This window comes from Ursus maritimus, unplaced genomic scaffold (assembly GCF_017311325.1).
Source record: "Ursus maritimus isolate PB19 unplaced genomic scaffold, ASM1731132v1 scaffold_22, whole genome shotgun sequence".
Taxonomy (NCBI): Eukaryota; Metazoa; Chordata; class Mammalia; order Carnivora; family Ursidae; genus Ursus; species Ursus maritimus.
This window is the reverse complement of record NW_024424675.1, coordinates 39383816-39406175: the sequence shown is the minus strand read 5'-3', so window position 1 is coordinate 39406175 and position 22360 is coordinate 39383816. Positions and strand designations below refer to the sequence as shown.

The window sequence follows — 22360 nt, the reverse complement described above, 5'->3', positions numbered from 1 at the left end:
CCATACTGTTTTGGTGATTACAGTTTTATAGTATAACTTGGAGCCTGAAATTGTGATGCCTCCAGCTTGGTTTTTCTTTTTCAAGATTGCTTCGGGTATTCAGGATTTTTTGTGGCTCCAAATACATTGTAGGATTATTGGTTTTAGTTCTGTGACGAATGCTGTTGGTATTTTGGTAGGGATTGCATTAAATCTGTAGATTGCTTTGGACACGGCTAAAATAAAAAACACAAGAAACAACAAATGTTGGTGAGGACGTGGAGAAAAAGGAACCCTCATGCACCGTTGGGAGGAATGCCTACTGGTGTGGCCACTGTGGAAAACAGTACGGTGGTTCCTCAAAAAATTAACTAGAACTACCATATGATCCAGTAATCACACTACTAAGTGTTTACCCGAGAATACAAAAACACTAATGAAAAAAAAAGCATACGCACCTCTATGTTTATTGCAACATTATTTACAATAGCCAGATTATGGAAACAGCCAAGGAGTCCATTGATAGATAAATGGATAAAGGAGAGGGGCTATGTATATTCCATGGAATATTACTCAGCCACGAAAAGGAACGAAATCTTTCCATTTGCAATGACATGGATCGGTCTAGAGGGTAAGAGAAATAAGTCAGCCAGAGAAAGACAAATACCATATGATTTTGCGCATATGTGGAATTTAAGAAACAAAACAAATGAAAAAAGGAAAAAAAAGAGGCAAGCTGAAAAAGAGGCTCTTAACTATGGAGAACAAACTGGTGGTGGCCAGAGGGGAGGGGGGTGGGGGGTGGGTGAAATAGGCAATGGGAACGAAGAGCACACTTCTTATAATGAGCACTGAGGAATATATAGAATTGTTGAGTCGCCATATTGTACATCGGACTAATGTAACACTGTATGTTAACTGTTCCGGGATTAAAATTTTAAAAAAGAATAGCTATAAAAATAATGGAGTATGTTATTGTAATTATATTTTTATTCCCCAATAAGCAATGAATGCCATGAGAAGAGGGTCTGCGTCTTTTAATTCTGACCATCTATTTTCTAGCACATTCCATTTCACAGTCGATATAAATGCTTGTTAAATAAACAAATAGTTTAGTTCTTGGTTCAGAGGAATTTTAAGCTTAGTGATAGACGTAAGCTGACGTTTGAATAATCCCAAATCCACCCAAATGAGCAGTAAGTGTTAGGGTAAACCGGTGAGATTGTAGTCACAATCCTAAAAGCTTATAGAAGCTAAGCAGAAAATATAAATGAATGCCGTGGGTGGGTGCAAGGTAGTAAGAAGTTGGGGGGGACTGAGGTAAAATGAAGAGAACGTATGCTGTCCGAAGGGAATGATGTTCTTTCATTCCAGCTAATTCCATGTGGAAATGTGGGACTACCTTCGACTATTTTTCCAATCTCTCTTTCTTTCTTTCTTTTTCTTTCTTTCTTTCTTTCTTTCTTTCTTTCTTTCTTTCTTTCTTTCTTTCTCTTTCTTTCTTCCTTTCTTTTTTTTTTAAGATTTATTTATTTATTTGGAGGGGGAAGGGGCAGAGGGAGAAAGAAAGAATCCTCAAGCAGACTCCCCACTGATTGCAGAGCCAGATGCAGGGCTTGATCTCACAGATAATGACCTGAGCCAAAATCACAAGTTGGATCCTTAACTGAATGAACCAGCCAGGTGCCTCAATTTTTCTAATTTTTCAAGGGAAGCTGAAAATCTGGCTTTTAAAATAAATAAAATAAATATTGAGAGATGTAAAATAAATCTCTCATTTTTACACAGTGGCAACTAATCCTCAAGATTAAAAAATAATCACTCTCAGGTCATCTGTAACTCCTCGTATAATTTCTAGAAGACACAGTCAGAAGTTATAATCTAGGAATAGCAATGTAGAAATTTCTTAGATTTCATTGCCTTTTGAGTCCCTGATTGTAATTAATGGTCTTTCTTTCTCACTGCAACATTTTCGATCATTTCAATTTTCAATGATTCTTTGATCATGGAATTATTGCTCTGATGACTTCTCTAGTCGCTGTGATTATTGGCACTGACTTGTTCCAACTCCCCACATTTCCACGTGGCTTCCTCCTCCAATATATTCAGGTCTCAGTTCAGATGTCCCCTTCTCAGCCAAGCCCTCCCTAAACATCCTGTCTAAACTCTCCGCCCTCCCTACTGCCCTCCTTCTTTTCTTGTAATACTTATAAGCATCTGACATGTATTTTTTATGATCTGTCTTCTCCCATTAGAGTGTCACCTTCCTGAAAGCAGAGATGTGTCTCTATTTTGTTCAATGCTGAGTTCCCAGAACTTGCTACAGTGTCTGGCAACAGTAGGCATCTAATCAATATGTCAAACAGATACACGAGTGATCCTTTTGATCACTGTTGATGAGACACCAAGACTATTCATTATCCAAGATTTTGGGAAAAAAGATGGCTGTGAGAAAACAGGTTTCTATTAACAGAAACCTTAACATCAGTGGAAGTCTAAAACATATTCACCAGTAACTTGCTTTTGACATTGGGAGAAATCTACAAACCTAAAGCCACCTTTTTATATCATGTTTACATCATGTTTACGATGGCTTCCTATGGCTGGTCTCCTGGGAATGGCTGGAGGGAGTTTTATGACGACCACACAAAAGGGAGCTTGAAGAGAAGAGATTGCAGACTGCTCTAACAGAGGAAGGGAGAAGATCTGAAAGATTCCTTGTAGAATATAAAATTTTCCATTTTGGAATACCCTCGGGGGAAAAAAGATGGCGGGAAGTCATGAAAAGTTTTAAGGGTTCATTCAGGTTGAGTAATTTAGATAAAATAAGAAAAATATTGATTAAAAAATGACTTTTACCATCAGCTACTGTGAATTTTTTTTTTTAAAGATTTTATTTATTTATGTGACAGAGAGAGACAGCCAGCGAGAGAGGGAACACAGCAGGGGGAGTGGGAGAGGAAGAAGCAGGCTCATAGCGGAAGAGCCTGATGTGGGACTCGATCCCGGATCACCAGGATCACGCCCTGAGCCGAAGGCAGACGCTTTAACGACTGCGCTACCCAGGCGCCCAGCTACTGTGAATTTTATTTGTGGAAGTGACATGAGCACACAGCAATAATTTTAGAAGAGTAGGGAATCCAAAACACCGTCACCCTGGCAGAACGACCCTTCAGCATTTCCCAAGCCCCCTGCCAGTTTCGATGCAAGTTTACTAACCTTGCAGACAATTAAGTAACATCTTCTCTTCCAGGATAGTCAACAGATAAGCAACAGCTGCTCACTCTGTGAGGGGCACTGGGCTCAGTTTCATTTTCCTGATTCCATGGCAGCTCTGAGGACATGCATGCTCCGTACGCCACACTTGTCTCCTCATTCCCCTTTCCTCTCCAACATCTGAACTACAGTTCTTGGGAAGTAAGTCAGCACGCATGCAAATACCTTCCCATCGTGAGCCAGACCCAGCTCATGTTCTGATGAACGCAGGATCTGTACTGGAGGAGGCCAATAATTTTTCAATATATATCAGCTCTTCCAATTATTATATCCATGCTAGTCTCTGACAAAGTTGAGTATATTGAGTATGATAAATAAATGCTCATCAATGATGTCAAGAAATAATTTTTCTTACTGCCGATGAGGTTAAGTGCCCCTCTTGTGAGCACCTGTATGGTCCCCATCATGGCGCTCATGCCCAGGCAATGAAATTGCGCATTCGCGTCTTCTCCTTGTCCCCCATGTCATGCTTCCCTCAAGGGAGTGGTGACGTAAGGTCATACTGGCATCCTCAGTGTCCAGCCTAGAGTCTGGTACCCAATTTTCAGTTCAGACATGTTACATATCTGAATGAACTTGGGGAAGACAAGATGTCCCCAGGGTTCATGTCTGAGAGGAGCTGGCTCTCTCCAGCTTATGACAACGAAAATTAAGAAGCGACATCCCCACTCAAAAAACAAGTGGGTTTTCTCCATGTCCTGAGTAGGGAAATGCCCTGCAAAGTGATCTACGACAAAGGATGGTGAGAGTCTTGAGAACTCTTTCCCTTATCCTGAACTCCATCTTTTTTTTACGATTTCACACTCTGCTCCACATTCACAGTCCTGACGTCTCCAACTAGAAAGGATCGTGCTTGCCTCACCAAGTCGCGTGACAGAATTTTCTTTTAATTAGCACATTCATAACAGCAACAATAATTCCAATCATTAATAAGCTGCTCACCCCACTTAGGAACAAACCAAATGGCAAGAAGTCAATGTTAATTTTAAAACACATGTAAACAAGAATCCAGGAAGGCCAAACACAATAACCTTCTGGCATTATTAATGGCAAAGAATGCTTTCTGCTGAGCTCGAGAAGTAAATGTTCCATGCATCGCACCCCATACTCCTCCACTTACACTTCTCATCATGGAAATCAATTAATTATTGTGTAGTAATTAAAAAATATATATATATATATATATGTTTCCTCCAAATACCATATGCTTCATGAGGGCAGGGACCATGACCATATGGCTCCCTGGGCCCGCAGTGTTCTCCGCACATAGTAGGTGTCCAACGTGTCTGTGTTGAATGAATGAATGGATGAATGAATGAATCGACTCTCAAAGGTGTGCTAGCAGATCTCATGTGTAACGGACAGAATCCTAACATTTCAGAATATCACTTCACAAAGAAAGCTGGGCACCAACACCATTCTTCAATATTGAACTGGCCCAGTGTCTGGGCCAAGAGGGTCTGAGTGTTCATTCAAGAATTTCTAAATTTTATTTTCAGTCTGATCAAGAGCGAATCCAGTTATATCTTGGATCACCAGGGTAACAGACTTCGAGCTGAATCCTGCTTCACAAACTCAGCGTCTGTGTTTATCCTTGTGATCGCGGGGGTGCCCAGTCATCAGGGGAAAAGGACATCGCTTGGCTTTTTAACAGAGCGTTTCTCACGTTGTGGGGGCCGGCACATTTTCTCTGCTCCCAAGTTTGGAAAACAGTCCTAGCTATGTCTTCCCCACTCAGCATGGCGACACCCCTAAGTCTGGGCAGTGCCCGGGGCCACCATCTGTCTCCCTCGCCTATGACTCCCCTGAGCGGCGTCAGGCTAGAGAGCCGGGGCGGCATTTCAGTGCTGGCCCTCGTGACGGACCCGGGATGTCTACGATCATTTCCTCTGCTGCCTTTCATATCACTGAACTGAAACGATCAGACCTGTCAAGAGCGAGGGCCCCAGATGAAAGGCCAGTGCATTAAGACAGAGCATAATTGCCAGCTTCTGAGTTTCTGACATTAATCGTTTTACTGAAAGAAGACAGTGGAGCTCCTCTCTCTCCCTCTCTCTCTCTCTGTCTCTCTCTCTCTCTTGCTGTCTTCCTCTGTCCGTCTCTCTTTTATTGCCAACACACAGGAATTATGGAGGGGTGGGGGCTAGGGAGAAAAAAAACCCCACCAACAACAAGGTTTGCTAATTAAAAGTAATATGTTTCCCCCCCCCCCTTTTTTTTTTTTTTTTTTTAGCAATTGGATAACACGAAACACTTACTTGGGGGCCACAGGGGGAAACAAACTGAGACAGATAAAAAATGTTTTGTGTTCATCCAAGCACAACTATGTTAATGCGTATTATCCCATTAACGCACATCAACATCGGGAACTGGCTCACCAATGCAAGCAAGAAGCATACACTTATCATCATTTGATAACATGTTTAATGACAGATTGACGGGAGATTTGCAAATGTGAACTGGCATCAGTGTTGCTAACTTCAGCTCCTGCCGCCGCCTCTGCTATGCCAGCATATTTATGTGCATAATTTGATTTCTCAGCCACACTGTTAGTACATTTTTAATATTAACTATGCACGAACAGACAGCCGAACTTAAGTTGCACTGATGGTTGGAGTTCATTAGATTGAAAAAGATGGGCATGCATGACTAAGATGGAGGTGGCAGTCCGACATCCAAGAAGCGGCTCTGAACACACACACTCCATTCCCAACGCGCCCGAGCTACACGCCTCCCCTTGTCGGAAGTGGCAGAGCTCTTGTGAATGAAGGAAGGAGTGGAAGGAGAAGGAAGGAGAGCAGCCTGGCCAGGGACTCGATGCGGAGCCCCCCGCGATGGCCACACACACGTGGGCTTTCCCTCCGCAGCCTCTGTTCCCTCCAAACCCATCACAACGCTACACTCACACCCATTGCTTCATAGGGAGCAGGGGAGCGCTGGCTGCTAGTCGTTCCCTGGGAACCCAGGTCACGGGCAGCTGCCCAGAAAAGCTTCTGGAAGAGGGAGCAGAGCGAATCACAGCTATTTGGGGGAGGCACGCCCACCTGGGATTGCATTTTGCTCCCAACGCAGAACACTTGCGTGGCCCACGCCAGGGAGTTCACGTTGCTACCTTTCTGTTTCTTCATCTGTAAAATGGGCACAAGGATGTCACCTACTCCATGGGGGGGTTGGAGCTTAAAGACGCCAAAGAAGAGACGCGCTAAGCCCGGCGTTTGGTACAGAGTGAGCTCACAGTGTATGTTCATTCTTATTATTGTATTTCTGCTTTTGGGGGGGTAATTTAAAAAAAATGTAGAAGGCTGCTTTCCAGGCCCTAGAATCAAACAAATCTGGGGTTTCGACCCCAGCTCCACGAAGTCAAGGCTGTGTGGAGCTGGTTAAATCACTTAACTTTTGTGGACTCTGGATACCTTGTTGGCAAAACGGGGGTGATCTCAGGGACACATCTGCCATGCTCGCGGGCAGGGCAGAATGAGACGCCGTATAAAGGGTCGAAAAGGCCTTGGACCCAGTACGCACTCAGTAAGTCTTAGCCTTTATTTTCTTCGGGGGGCAGGACAGTGTCTATGCTCTGGCAGTGCTGGGGGAGTCTATCAAAAATACATTCAAATTTTGTCTCTGCTGCTTCCTAACTGTATGATAACCTTTGTAACCCTCAGTTCTTTCCCCTACAAAATGGGGACCCATCATGGAATCTACCTCCGGGGATTTGGGGAGGATGGAAGGAGAGAACACTGTTAGCGTGCTCATTGGACGTTAATTCATTGTAACTGAAGTCTGTGTCTTCGGGGCTTCAGTAGTGCCTGGCGCATAATAAGTGCTCGGTAAATATTTGTTGATTGAACAAGTGAGAAAGACCACTATGGTTATTACGCCAGGCCCAGGTCAGTCCTGGGAAAGATCTGTCCAGGGAACAGGGCCAAAGGCCTCCAGAAGTCTGGCTGAGCTCAGGGAGTAACCCAAACAGCACAAGAATACACAGAGTGGGCTTTTGAAAGGCATCAGAGACACAGACGAACAGCTTTCCCATGCAAACCGACGAAGGAGAGGCAACTGGCATTGCTTGAGCACCTACTATGTGCATTGTGCTAGGAGCTTCCTTATCTTTTTCTCATTTAACCTTCACCACAGATGACTTGCAGTGGGCTATTATTATTTCCATTTTAGAGATAAGGAAACTGAGGTTTGACTCTAAGCCGAGTCTGGAGGGCAGGGCAGGGGCTCCGAAAGAGAGAACGTTCACTTCATGTTTGCCGACTGGACCTCAGAGAGCTAGTAACCTGCTGAGAGGGACACACCACTTCTAAGTGCCAGAATTTGGACCGGAGCTCCGTTCTGGTACCGAGCCCCGCCCACTGTCTAGCCACCCCTTTCAGGCAGGAGACTAGAAGGAATAAATGCAGAATGGTTAACCGGCCGCTGTGTGCGCTGCTGTCGAGACAGGTGATTCACGTCATTTGCCAGCTGAAATGAGGGGGCTTTGCAGGGACTCACCCCCACTCTCAGATGGGGTGAGGATGTGGACACAGGGAAGCCCATCCGAAGACAGACTATAATGGTGCCTTCAAGTCCCTTATACTATATCCTTGTGCCTCGCTCCTGCCTTCTGCGTGTTTCCCCTTCTAACAGACGCAGGTGCACCTCTTTGCCGTGGGTAGCCCCCGGCTACCGGGGATGCTCTGACCGCATCTGCCGTGTGCCTGTGGGGACTTTGAGCTGATGCCCCGCCCAGGATGGCTCCTCACCAATGACAGGCTGAGGTCAGAGGGCCAGAGCCCAACACTTGGCTCCAGAGGGGTCAAACTCCGAGGCATAGTGAACACCCTTGAGCTCCCCGGGGGATCGGGGAGAGGCTGGGGCTTTTCCCGAAATCACACCCCCGCCTGGCCTTCTGCCCTCCTCTTGTTGGTTTCCTCTGGGAGCACATTCCTAAGAAATGACTTGTCCAGGAATCGTCATACCAGGGTTTGCTTCTGGAACCTGCAGCCAAGATGCCATCCTACTAGACCAGGGGCTGGCAAACTGCAGCCCCCGGGCCAAATCCGGCCCTCCACCTGTTTCTGTGAATAAAATTTTATTGGCACTCAATTGCACCTACCCATTTATGTGTCGTCTGTGGCCGCTTCTGTGGGGCAATGTCAGAGTCAAGTAGTGGCGATATAGACTACATGTCCCACAAAGCCTCAAGAATGTACTTTCTGGTCCTGAGATAAAACACGTTCGCTGAGCGCTGTGTTAGATAATGCTTCGAGCACACCAAGCTCTTTCCCAGCTCGGGAACTTTGCACGTGCTGTTCCTTCTGCCTGGTGTTTTCCTTCCTTGACTTGGTGGCTGACCAATTGCTTCTCACTTTTCAGGTCTCAGCGAAAATGTCATTTCCTCCGAAAGGCCTTCCCTGCCCCCTCAGCTAAAGTAGCCTTCGGCTTCTCTATCTCGTTGTCCTGTACTCTGAGCACTCCCGGCCTTTGTTTACTGGCTGTGGTTCCCTCCAACGTTACCACCTAGCACGTAAGCTCTGCGAGGGGTAGAGACCTTCTCCATCTTGCTCATTTCTGGATCCTTGTGCCTGTCCATAATATAGACTCGAAAATATCTGTTGATGGAGTGATGAGAAAGAATGTCAAACCCTTGAGAAGACTGCATCCATACCCGCTGGGGCGAGAAGTCAGGGGCTACGTTACGATGGTGCTGGGTGATCTGTTCCTCATTCTGAATCCATACTCCCAAAGCAATGGGAACATATTTCATACTCAAGCTGCATTAGTGCCTAGACATTTATTGCCTCTGGTATTAATTTGCTTGTTTTGCCACATTATGTAACGGGAGGTCACTTTATGTTATAAGCTATAATTTTTGAATTTTATGATATAAATTGACCTGATTCAGGAACCTGGCTATAAAGAGCCTTGCTGTCAAGGGGTTAAGAAAAAGTTATGCTGTGTTAATGGTTTTAATTAATGCATTAATTTCACAAAGTTTCTCGTGGGGGCTTAATAAGTGTAGGGTCCGCTTGAGATGTTCAAGGCGTTTCCTGGTAAGCACATTCACACGCACATACATCTGTGATTCATTCTGCACATGGAAGCCAGAATCATCTTTAGAAATGCCAATTGCATCATGCCATTCCCCTATTTAAATCCCCCCAGTGAACTTAGAATAATCTAAATTCACCACCATGGCCTGTACACTTGAGTCTGTGCTAAATATTCAAACTTCTTTCTCTCCGAGCTCACAGGTCAGCCACACTGACCTTCTTTCAGTTTCCCTCAATGCGCCCTGCTCTTACTTGCCTCAGGGCCTTTGCACTTGCTGTCCCTGTCTCAAATCCTCTTTTCACTCATTTCCGGACTGGCTCCGTGGGTCCTTCATGTTTCAGATGTCATCCCTCAAAGAGGCCTTCCTGGGGCACCTGAAGTGAATTAACACTGCTGCTACCCAGACCCTAAATACTTTATTTCCTTCATGGGATCTGAAATGATCTTGTTTATCGTTTCTCCTTCTATAAGATCTTCAAGGGGGAGGAAAACATCAGTCTATTCACTGCTATGTCTGTGGAGCCTAGCACAGTGCTGAGACATAAGGAAATGCACAAGTAAATAACGTACTATCAGATAGTTGTAAATCTAATAAAGGAAATGAAACAGGGTGATGGGAAAGAGACATCTGAGAGGGCTGGATGGCTTTAGATCAAGGCTTGGTAAACTATGGCTTGTGAGCCAAATCCAGCACCTCACCTGTTTCTGTAGGGCCCACAAACTAAGAATTGTGTTCACATTTTTAAATGCTTGGAAGAATCAAAATAAGAATGCTTTTGGGGGCGCCTGGGTGGCTGAGTCAGCTAAGTGTCTGACTTTTGATCTTGGCAATGGCCATGATCTCAGGGTCATGCGATCAAGCTGTGCGTGGGGCTCCTCGCTCAGCAGGGAGTCTGCTTGAGATGATCTCTCTCCCTCTCCCTCTGCCCTTCCGCCTGCTCGTGTTCTCTCTCAAAAATAAACAAAAATAAATCTTGACCAAAAATGCTTTCTTATGACACATGACAATTATATGAAATTCAAGTGTCTGTGTCTACCGATAAAGTTTTATTAGAACATAGCCACACCCTCTCATTCACACATCGCCCATTACTGCTTTCATGCTGCAATGACAGATTGAGTCGTTGTGACAGGGCTTGTGTGGCTCTGACCCAGGAAATACTTACTCTTGGGCCCTTCACAGAAATGTTTGATGACTCCTGATTTAGATAGATTTCCAGGGAAGAGTCCCTGAAGAAGATGACATTTAAGTTGAGATTTAAATAATGAGAACGGTTAATCTAAAGATCAGAAAGACTCCACTTGAAGTCCCTCAGGTAGAAAAAACACTCGTGAAATGGTAGCTCTTCTCATTATGCTATGAGCTTTGAATTAGGACTTTTAATCTGGCAGTCGTGGGCTGGGCGCCCTGGCGCGGGCTAGTACAGACAGTCCTGGTAAGAGCTAGGCTGTGCTTCAATGGACCGACCTCCTGTAGAGACAGACACGGAGCCGGTGAAGTGGTAGAAATATTATGGAGGTCCAGGGAAAAAATTGGTGATGAAATGGACAGCAGTGGGAAAGATGAGAGAAAGAGGAACGTCCATCAATCCTAAGTTGGGGTGCCAAGGGAATAATGGGACCACTCTCTGTCATGCAGAATCAGAAAAATTAGTAGGTGTCAGGAGAGTGAACGGATGGCCTAGGTCAAGCTTGAACAAGATGAGTTGGATTTAGGGTCATTCCCTGCCCCCACCCAACATCTCCACTGATACCACAACCCCTCTGGGCATACCAATCTCAGTCCAAGTTGTAACGTGCTGAGCCCACCCAGTGTTTCCAGGACTGTGCATCTGACCCAGGCTGGAGAGGCAGTGTCCCGTATCCCCAGCCTGAGGCATTGCTTTATACGCAACTAATGAATCATCGAACTTTACATCAAAAACCAGGGATGTACTGTACGGTGACTAACATAATACAATAAAAAAACATTAAAAAAAAAAAGAGTATTGTGACCCCACAGGCCAACTCAACCCCGTGTCCACAGGTGGCGCTCTTCGGAAATAGACACTCTGCTGAAAGCCCTACGTTGGTGGTTCGTAACCCTGCTGCTGGTCCAGGAGATCGAGCTGTTTCTCTGAAAATGAAGACGAAACAGGGGAAGCCTGAGCTCAACAACTGGGGAAGACTTAAGTTCCAAGGACATATGCCTTTTGAACCCAGGATTCGTCTGTGCATGAAAGCAACTCTATCCTTGGATGAACTCACAAATTCCCTGGTTTACTAAATTAAGTGTGATTTGGTTTACAGTCAATTACAAATAACAGACTGTGATAGCACAATTTAGAGTTAGCGTGCTGATCAGTTTTAACTGTTGCTTCCAAAATTATTTGGAGTCCCATCTTTTCGGATTAAGGAAGATATTAAGCTAAGTCAAGAGGAGGACCTATTCCCTTGACCGCCAATCAAGGCTCTTGAGATGGAAGCTCCTCCTGATACAGTAGAAACAACTGAATTGATATTGTGTATCCCTTTATTAAGTGATCTCAGCAGAGTCCTATAAAATCCTGAACCACTTCCTGCTTTCCTGGAATTTGGTTCTCTCCTCTGGTTGCTTCTGGTCAGCTTCTGCTCTCTCCCTTCCAAGGGACGATCTAGATGGTCTCACCTTCTTGGTTTGACTTGATTTTGTACATTAAACGAGGACCTTCTTTATGGTTCATGCTGCTTCTGCACACAGGACAGAGTGTCAGACAGGCTCAAGGACCGAATTAAAGCTAATAAAAGCAAACTTTTTTTTAGAGCACTCACAACAGGCCAGGTACTGTGCTTAAAGCAGTGGATCTCAAAACACGGTCCCTGGGCCAGTGTCCTGTTATCATCTGGGAATTTGTTAGAAATTCAAATTATTTTTGGGGCGCCTGGGTGGCGCAGTCGTTAAGTGTCTGTCTTCAGCTCAGGGCGTGATCCCGGCGTTCTGGGATCAAGCCCCACATCAGGCTCCTCCACTAGGAGCCTGCTTCTTCCTCTCCCACTCCCCCTGCTATGTTCCCTCTCTCACTGGCTGTCTCTCTGCCAAATTAATAAATAAAAATAAAATCTTAAAAAAAAAAAAAAGAAATTCAAATTATCTGACCCCACCCAAGAGCACTGAATCTGACGATCCAGGGATTGGGTTTAGCCCTCTGGGTTTTAACAAACCCTCCAGATGATTCTCAAGTTTGAGAACCATTGGCTTAGAGCCTTTCCCTGGATTGTCTCCTGCAATCCTGTCTAACAAGCCCCGACGTAGGAGAGTTACCCCTGTTTTATAGATAAAGAAACTGCATCTTAGAGAGATTAAGCATTTGCTCTTACTGCTAGGGAACCGTGGAACGTGGATTCAAAGCCACAAACCTCTCCAGTGCTCTCCAGCGAGGGGGGACATAGCACCCATATTCCCAAACCCCGTGCCTGGCTCACGTTCCAGCTGCCTGGCAGATAGGCTAAGAAATTCACACGTCCTCCTGCCTTTCTGCTGATTCCTAGGGAGCCTTAGGACCCCTTCTCAACCTCCAAGAAACTTTCCACTTTAAAAAAAAAATGGCTCCAAGAAAAAGAAAAGGCAGCCACGGAACAGAATCCCAGCTTCAGACAAAACGCGAATCAGGTGCACTGGGGTCCCGGGGATTGCTCTGTGCACCGAGGTATTTGTGATCATCAGCTTGCAACCTCCTCTCTTGAAAATCACCTTCTCCTTTCTGAGTCCCCTTTCTCATGCACTGCATTTCTCCCCAGCTTAAACCATGTGGTTACAGATGCCACTTTGCTCGCAATGATTTATAAGCAATCGCTAATGTTCAGTTATAATTCCCCATTTCAGATGCGAAAATGGCTCGTCATGTTCACCACAAGGGCCTCTCTACAATGATATATAATTTAAAAATTAACACGAGGACAGAGGAGACTCTGCATTTTTGAACTAGGAACTTAGAGATTCAGAGGTTACAACTTGATAAGGTGAGCTCAAGGAATTAGATGAGTCATTAAAGCAAATGCCTCTGTTCCATGTTTCCATGACTTCAGAGCTTTTCTAGCATCTTCCAGTTCACTTGCACTTGTCAAAGTGCAAGCCCACAAATGGTATATTTATATTAGGGTATTTTTCCCCATTGTTACGAACGTTCTCTAATTCCTGACATAGACCTTTCCGATATAAACCATGCTGTCGGAAAGCAGGCAAAGCAGAAAAAAAATCAATGCTTTATCTCCAGCAAGGGCCAAACGGACCTGAACTGCACGACCAAAAAGAGCTGATGGAGATTCTCTGGAAGAACCCATCGCTGTGTTAACAGCATCGCTGGCACTGGGTGGAGATGGACCCGAGGGCTTTGGACGGTCAGATATGCAGCACGCCCATCTCCAGAGAAGGGGATGGTGACGGTGACAGACACAGGGAGGAAAACAAGTCAGGGACAGAGAAAGTGAGCTGGTGTAAGAGGGAAAGATAGCGTGGTGATTTTGCACATGTAACGCACGAGATCCTTTGGTGTTTGTATTGGTTCAACCACTTACGGCCTTGTGACCAAGCCATTTCCCAGTCCGCTCCAGCATCAAGTGGTTGCAATTACGGATTGCAAATTTATTGACATTTGACATCCACATCAGCCTTCCTCTGATCAACAGAACTCTCTGCCGCCAAACTGAATAATTACAGAAGATTTCAGCAGTCATGGGGATGCCAAAAAGGTCATTAAATCATCTTGAAAAAACAATGTGTTCCTCCATTTCATCTTGCCAGTAAATCTTCCGTTGGAGTCGGGACCACCTAGGGTTGATGCTGGGAGGGGGGGGCGCGCTGAATCACAGAAAGGAGAGAGGAATTAAATTAGGATTGAAAAATAGGAAGGCAAGCACAGCAGGGATGCCTTGTTTTGTACTTCATAATTCCTGGAGAAGCATAAAGATCGTGGCTTACTTTTATCAAGAAATGGATTCTCCTCGGGAAACAGGCAATAACGGCTCACTTAGGAGTTGGGGGCAGTCCGGGGAGGTCGGAGAAGAGCAGTTGTATCTAGAAGCCCAACCCTGGCAGGTCCCACCTTATAAAGCCAAATTTGTCCTAATGTTCCACATGACTTCTCTGTTCGATGTACCTTCTCCTTCCTAGGCAAGCCTGGTTATGCGTGGCCGGGAACCCCCCGCAGGCCACTTGGGGCTCTCCATGCACCCTGCCTTCACTGCCTCCAGATCACCCCTGTCTTTCCCTTCACCTCCTCACTGGCCTCCTACCTTTGCCCTTGACCACTCTCAGCCACTCCGCACTCCGTAACCACAGCGGTCTTCTGAAGGGTAAAGTAGATCATGCCCTTGACCTCGTAAACCCCTTCAACGGCTTCTCACTGGGCTTGGGGGGAAAACGTCTAAAGTTCTTGAGATGTTCTACAAAGCCCTGACTTGCCTCATGTCCTCACTCCACCCCAACCGCACCCCGACCCCTCCAGCCCCAGCCCGACACTGACCTTTCCTTGAATCAGATGCACCAACCCTTCTCCTGTTTGCCCACCTGGGATGTTCTGCCCTCAAGTTGTCACATGACCGGCTCCTTCTCAACCTCCTCATTTTCCTTCCCTGACCCCTGCTCCTCCCGTCTAAAGTAGGTGGCCTGTCATTGTCCCTCACACTACGCTGTATTCCCTTGGCAGCCCCATGTTCTCAGGAATTGTTACTTTTATTTATGAGCGCCAAAATGTGAGCTGTTGGTATTATTATCAACGTGTGTCGTCTGATTAGAAGGCAAGACCTTGTTTCCTTTCCTCTGGGGGCGTAGCTCAGCACTTAGGCTAGAGCCCGGCTCATGGCGGCTTGTACAGCAGTGGGAATTAAAGGACAAGCGAATGAGGGGCGCCTGGGTGGCACAGCGGTTAAGCGTCTGCCTTCGGCTCAGGGCGTGATCCCGGCGTTATGGGATCGAGTCCCACATTGGGTTCCTCTGCTATGAGCCTGCTTCTTCCTCTCCCACTCCCCTGCTGTGTTCCCTCTCTCGCTGGCTGCCTCTATCTCTGTTGAATAAATAAATAAAATCTTAAAAAAAAAAAAAAAAAAGGACAAGCGAATGACGGTCTCTGATCCTCCTGGAGCAGAGAACGCAGAACGGCTTGACTCAGTCACCTGAAGGCCTCGATGGACTCTGCTCCCGTGGTGAGCACACCTCAAAAACAGGCATTGCTTAGCCCTCACGGCAATGTTAGTCCTCTGGGCAGATCATTTGACAGTGGGCTGGGAATGCTTCTCACTTTCTCGCACTTTGCTGGGCTGCACGGAGACCGAAGATTCCTTCCTTTGGGGCTTCTATTACGTGCTGTGCTCTATGCTAAGGGGTCCATGTGCTTTATCTCTTCGGTCTGCCTGACTGCTGAGTGACACAGGTATTACCGTCATTTCGCACATGGGGCATGTCACAGGAAGTTATGACCACCTCCTAGATACTGTCCCCACCCCCCACTTCTTTCATATATTTATAGAGTCTGTGCATGGGGAGCTAATCAGAGGCAGCCCCTGGCTTCCTGGACCTTAGAGGTGGACGCCACGTTCACCTGCAGGGAAGACCCCAGTGCTCCACCTCGTCCAAGCCCTACAAAGTCAACCTCATGGAAATGATGTTTGACTATTTCAATAAAGTAAACCTGTATTGAACATCTGTCTCCATGAGGCTCAAAAGGTAGAGGCTCCTTGAGTAGGAGCCATCATATGTATATCCACCAGCTTCCCTTCCTGATCAGTGTCCCCTCTATGCCATCTTCTCCCCCAAACACAGCTCCAGTCATACTGAACAATGTGCATTTTCTGGAACAAACCCCCCGATTGACCTCATTTACGAGGTATTCCTCTTGCCAATTCCTTTTGCCCTGTTGCCCTCTTCCTTTTCCACCTGCTAGTTCCATTTCTCGTTCCAGATGCAGCCTAGATCTCTGCTGATTGGATCAGACATCCTCCAACCCTCTCAGCTCCCACTCGCTCAGTGCTCTCCCTGCGACAGCACTGAGCTCAGTGTAAGCCTCGGTGCTGCCATGTTCTTCCGTGACCGACTGTCAGCGTTCTGAGGACAGAGCCTGTCTCTGCGTCCCTCACCACTGCAGTCCTCGCACGGGCCACTGTCCTCAACATGTAATGTCTACTGTGTGATGCATATTTTCACATTTGTCCTTCCCCAGCGGATGTTCCTGAGACACAAAATGTGACTGGGTCGCAGCACATTATAATGGTGGCTGTTGCTATTAGAATTAAAATCCTTAGACACGCTAACCCACCCTTGATTCTAGGGCTGCTATATTTTAACAATTATGAGTAGCTCTCTTTAATGGATCATTTCTATGTGCCTGATATTGTACCAGGAAGACACTGGTAGATTTTCTTTAATTTTATCCTTACAGCATACGTGAAGCCAGCCTTCACACGGCCACTTGACAGAAGAGGCAGCTGAGGGTCAGAGAAGTGACGTGACCTGCCCTGGGTCTCTCAGCTAGGAAGTGGAGATGCGGCCCCAGGGCCCAGGCCTCAGTGGCTCCAGAGCCCACGTACCTCCCCCTGAATTTAGCTGCATGATGCTTCCCTCGTGGGATTTCTAGGCATCAGGAAGTCCTGTCTCCTGAGACTTAGTGACAGGCCTTCCCTCCACTCCAGCGTCCTCTCACTTTCCGTTCTTGCATTTCAGGGATGATGAGGTCCTGATTGGTCCTCTGACTTCTAAGCCAGAGCAAATGCTACCCAATAGGGACCCATCTCCATGGTTACCGCACACGAGAGAATCCACAGGAAGGAGGCACGGGGGAAGTGGAGGCTACGGCAAATATGGGGGGAGGAGGGAGTCATAAACAATTAAACATGACAAAATCCTCTGGTGAACAAAAATAGAATTATTTGACTGTGAAATCGAGTAATGTAGCATTGAAAATAACATAACCTGAAACATCATTTTTTTCTCCATAGATGAAAAAATTACCAGATAAAACCAGGCACGGTGAAAGTGCCGATTTGCTGGAGGGCCCGAGAGGGAGAAAGTTGTCTATGTCAAAGATTGGGGCTTTCAGGATGTTGAAATAAATATATATATATATATATGTATTTGCCCCCTCCACTTCTCTCCCCTGCCAGTAACTTGGGGACGGCTTCACACCTCCCACTTTGGTGCAGCGCCCAATAGAATTTAACCCCAGAGATACCAGAAAGGCGCGGGGAGAAGTTTCGGCCAAAATTCTGGCTTGAGGTCAATCATTCATCGGCCCATCCTCGAGTTCCAGCTCTACCACGTACTGGCTGCGTGATCTTGGGGATCGCCTCGCCTGTCTGAGGGCTGGTTTCCTCACCCGTCAGCTGGGTGTCATTATCATTCCTTCTTTGTAGAGTTTTGAGGTAAGATTGAGTGAGGTAATACGCGTGGACGACCCTAGTACAAGAGCTGGGACACCATAAAGGCGCAATAGATGAATCCTCTGTCGGTGTGCATCACGGCGGGGACGGCAGCGGTACCGACACTGCCCAGCACTGTTTCCTTACCACATCTAATCAATGTCACCACCATCGTTACCTGCATCGAGATCCCAGTGCAGACCTTCCTAAGCATGGCATAGCCACTGGTGAGTTGGGACTGCAGCAAGTGCAATTTTTCAAGGGTAGCCGGTGGCAGAGAGAAAAAGCAGAAATCAGAGGGAAAGAAATGCAGGGTAAGGCTATCTTCCGTGCTTTCTCGGGGCACTCAAACCCCACCCGATAGTTCCATGCCTCCCGCTGCCCCCCCAACCGCCCAGAGCTGATTCAATTAAATCTGTCCTCATAGTCTTTCCTGATTTCTTCAAATAAAATGGTACCACCCATCCCACATCTTGATCTAAGCCTTTAGCAAACAGAAGGGGATTTTTCTGAGGCAGGTGGGATCAAGGCGGGGGATCAAGAGGAGGGTGAAGTTCATTCAGCAGCCGCTTTGTGGTCCGGATCCAGGGCTGAGCTCTGCCCGCACACTATTTTAGCAAATTCGCAACACAAACGGGAAGAGGAAGAAACGACCTGCTTTTACCGCCACCTGGTCTCTGCCGGTCTTGCTCGTCAACCTGAACATGGATTTTTTTTTTTTAAAGTTTTCACAGCATCCCTAGAAGATGACCCCCAAAGGAATGCCCTCCTTGCCTCAGTAGATGCTATGCCTCCTGCAGGTAAACAACAACAAAAACCAAATAAAAAGACCAAAGAAATAAGGACCATTCCAGAAAAAACCACCACCAGCGCTTTCCACGTAGCCCTGGCTTCCTGGGCTTTGGGGGGCACGTGCTCTCGACAGCAGCACAAAGTTCTCCAGGGCCCCCAAAGGTGACGCGCGCCTTGAGCTCCTGGCAGCCCCTTTTTACTGCCTGGTGAGCCTCGTGTAACATTTACACTGGATTTAATGGGAGAACATGACATGCACTGATTTTCAACCAACTCCTGTTCTTTCAGAGGAAGAGTCTGGAAAGAAAGCAGCTGCACACCACATCCTCTTCTATTCTGGTGCCCCTAACGTGATCTCCGTGGCCCACATATCATTTACCAAACTGCCCTGCGATGCTAGCAGGGCGTGGCGTCAAGACTGATTTAAAATCCCTGCATTGCTCAAACCGCATTGTTCTTCATCAAGTTGAGTCATTTTTATGTGAAGTGTCAAGCTCTCTAACAAATAATTCCTGCCAGACAAATCAAGTTCCTCGTCTTAGAGCCGTGGCTAAATAGTTTATAGCTTTAATCTGCTCACCGAGGTGTGCAGTCTATGACAGTAATTATAAATGCAAGGAGAAATTATAGCTGAATACTTTAACTGCATTAGGAGCCGTTTGATGAACAATCATGAGTGCCTGCTCGCTTCCAACAATAGAGGGCAAGTTAGTGTCAGTGCATTAGAGAGATTTCAGTTCTGCATGGCTTTTCCTCCCATTTACCACAGAATGTCACTTGTCTCCTATAAAGTAGAAAAAAAGCACCGTGGAAAGCTTTAAACTTGATAGTTAAAAAAAAAAAAAAGACAAAGAGAGAAATGCAGGGGAAACTGTTTATCATTATGACTTCTTTTTTTTTTTTCCGCCTGTTTTGTTTGGCGGCTGGTTCGGTTTCAAATTAGTTCGTTGAAGGTAGCTGCTTGTTTACTTACTAGGGGCCTTCAAAAAAAAGAAAAATCCCTCCTCAAGCCGTTTCCATGAAATCTTTATAGAGAACGACTTCTTTAAATGAAGGGGCGAGTTCGGAATCGACCCAGGCAGAAGCTCTAGCAATTGCTGTGTGTCCCCCCCCCCCCCAGGTCCTGCTCTCCATCTGTATCTACCTAAGCTAATGACACAATTCAGCTCTTTATTTTCCCCTCCTCACTTTCGCGGAAAGACGTTTTTAATTTAGCTGAAGAATTACACAAATGTATTTTAAAGACATAAATCCATATAAAAATATGAGCTAATTAAAACATTGCACTCCCTGTCGCTCATGGATTTTCAATTTAGCGAAAGAAAAAAGAATTGCATCTGGTTAAATGAAAAGATGATACTGATGGCAGATTGGAGTAAATGAAAAATAATGTTACTCTATATTAAAGCACCAAATTATACACGTCAGGATTGAGATTTCGAAGGTTCCCAAAGAGGGGGACAGTGCAACGGAGAGGGGGACCGCTGATGCGCGAGGGAGGTAAGCCAGACCGCTTGCATAAAATGGAAACATTAAAACAGACGACACATTTGTTTCTTGCTGTGTTGGAAATGCGCGAGTCTCATAGCTGACCCTGTTTCTGAATTCTCATTTTGTTTCCCCCAAATGAGATTCAGGATGAGGATCAAAAAAATAAAAATCTGGTACATGTATATTTTCACTGGAATTCGGGTCATTCCTTGGTTAGATGCTATATGGTAAACGTCTAATTGCCTGACTGGACCAGGGCATCAGTCAGGAGAGCAAGGATGTTTTGCTTCACCCTGTGGGCGGGTCCTAGGTCCCCCGAGTTTCAATATTCGGTTTGCAGCTGGAGCCTCTGAGAAGCTCAGGGGAGCTCTTGCCTATCTCTAGCTCGTGTGTCACGGTTGCAGCCTTTTTCTGGGCTGTTAGATGTCCACGTGGCCACGGGTAGCACCTAGAAACCATCAGGCAAGGTGGCGGAGAAGCCAAGAGACAGAAGAAGGTGATGAGTGCGGAGCAGTCCCGGGCTTGAGTCCGTCTCTGCACTGACCGTGTGCTCACGGACAGATCACGAAGCCCTCAGAGCTCATTGCAAAATCAGAATGGCCTGAATCGCCGTGCCCGGCTTGTGGAGGAAGCCAATAAGCGGAGTTTTGCTGCCATTTGCTACCATTGTGAACAAATAACAAGCTAAGGTTTCCATGGGGGCCCCTGGGGAGAACCCACAGGTCCTACACACTTTAGGTGAGGCTGAAGAACGCGGTAGAAGCCTACAGGCACTGGGGAGGTCTAACTTTTCCTGTGAACCTACTTGTTGCCAGGCTTTCTGGAAGAGAGTTGTACAGGCTTAGTTCATTCTCACACATTTTCTATGAGGGAAGAACTGTGTCCCCATCTTATAGACACAGAAGTGGGCCATATCTTAGGGAGAGTGGATGAGTTAGGATTTGCACCCAAGCCCGAGATCCTGGGCAGCTGGAGGAGGCTCTAACATCACAGGGCCCCCGAAACCATCATTCCCCTCCTGGGCTCCCCCCCCCAGGGATCAGGCTGATGCCCCTCTTGTGTGCTCCATTCAGCGTTTACTCCAGGGCCGCCCATCTGTGTGTCTACCGCAAGCCTAAAAGGCAGACTCTTGCTCTGGTCCCTGGGTCATTCCCTGGGATTAGCGCGGTGTGTGGCCTGGAGTGATAGCCTTCTGGATAGGTGATAATGAATGAGCGAGGTTATGAGATTGTAGGAATTCATGCAGAATCTCTCTGCCTCCTTTTCCTCCCCTGTTACACGGTTGAATCAACCCCTACCTTATAGGGCTGTTGGTGAGAATAAAGTGGAATAATGTTTGTAAAGCGCTTGCCGCCGGGCCAGCACATTTGGCTATTATAACCAGCATGTCTGCTGGTTCACCATTACATAGCCACTGTGGAGTAGGGGCTGGTGCATAGTAAAAGCAAAACCAACGTTTGTTGTAAGAGGAAAGAAATGCAGGGAGGGGAAAAGGAAGGAGAGAGGAAGGGAGGGAGGGAGGGAGGGAGGGAGGAATATTTATTTAATGGATGAATGAAAGGGTGATGCCTCTTATAGACATTAATTAATCCAGCCCATTTTGCTTTTTCCAGAATGCCATATGATCCATGTCGTTAGGGTTGCCTGATTTAGCAAATAAAAATACAGAATGCCCAGTAAAATTTGAATCTCAGATAAACAGTGAGTACCTTTTTCAGTAAAAATAGGGCCCTGGCGATGTTTGGGACATGCTTAATCTAAAAACTTAGTTGTCGTGTATCTGAAATTCAAATTTAACTGGGCACCCTGTATTTTACTTGGCAAGTTTACATGCTGTTCACCCTGGACATGTGTTTTTATCAAATCACCCACAGCAAAGGTGGCAGCTTATTGGACTAGAATTCATTCTTGCCCCCAATTTCAAGGCTAGGTGTGCTATAAAACGTATGCTCTGTATTACACGATAATGACTATCATTTCAAGTCCTTGTGCATTTTAGACTCATTGATTTGCTCTTTGTTTAATTTCTATTATTCGAGACCAGGTGGTTTTTAAAGGTATATGCAGATACTTACTGAAATTGTTTTAGATTACTTCTGTCCTAAAATAGGGATGCACATTTCATATTATCTAATTAATTTTTCATGAAAAGTTGCTTTTACTATTTGGCAGAGCATTTTGCAGGATTTAAGACCTACCTAAGAAAGGAAAGAAAATTTAGGACACAATTTGCGTCTCACAGAACACAGATATGGTAAGCCTCCCAAATTTTCCATAAGACCTTGACCATGCTTTCTAAAACATCATGTCATGTTGTACAATTTGTGCTATCATGCATACCGACTAAAATTAGAGTTCCGGATAACAGCGATCTCATTTTGTAATCATTTAAAAACATATCTGCATAGTTCTAAGC

The 22360-nt window shown here is 46.0% G+C and overlaps 1 protein-coding gene across 2 annotated transcripts in view; it reads right to left on the bottom strand.

Moving 5' to 3' along the window:
- Positions 1–22360, bottom strand: part of TSHZ2 (teashirt zinc finger homeobox 2) — a 434502-nt gene that overhangs the window by 151951 nt on the left and 260191 nt on the right. The gene's annotated exons all lie outside the window — the stretch shown is intronic.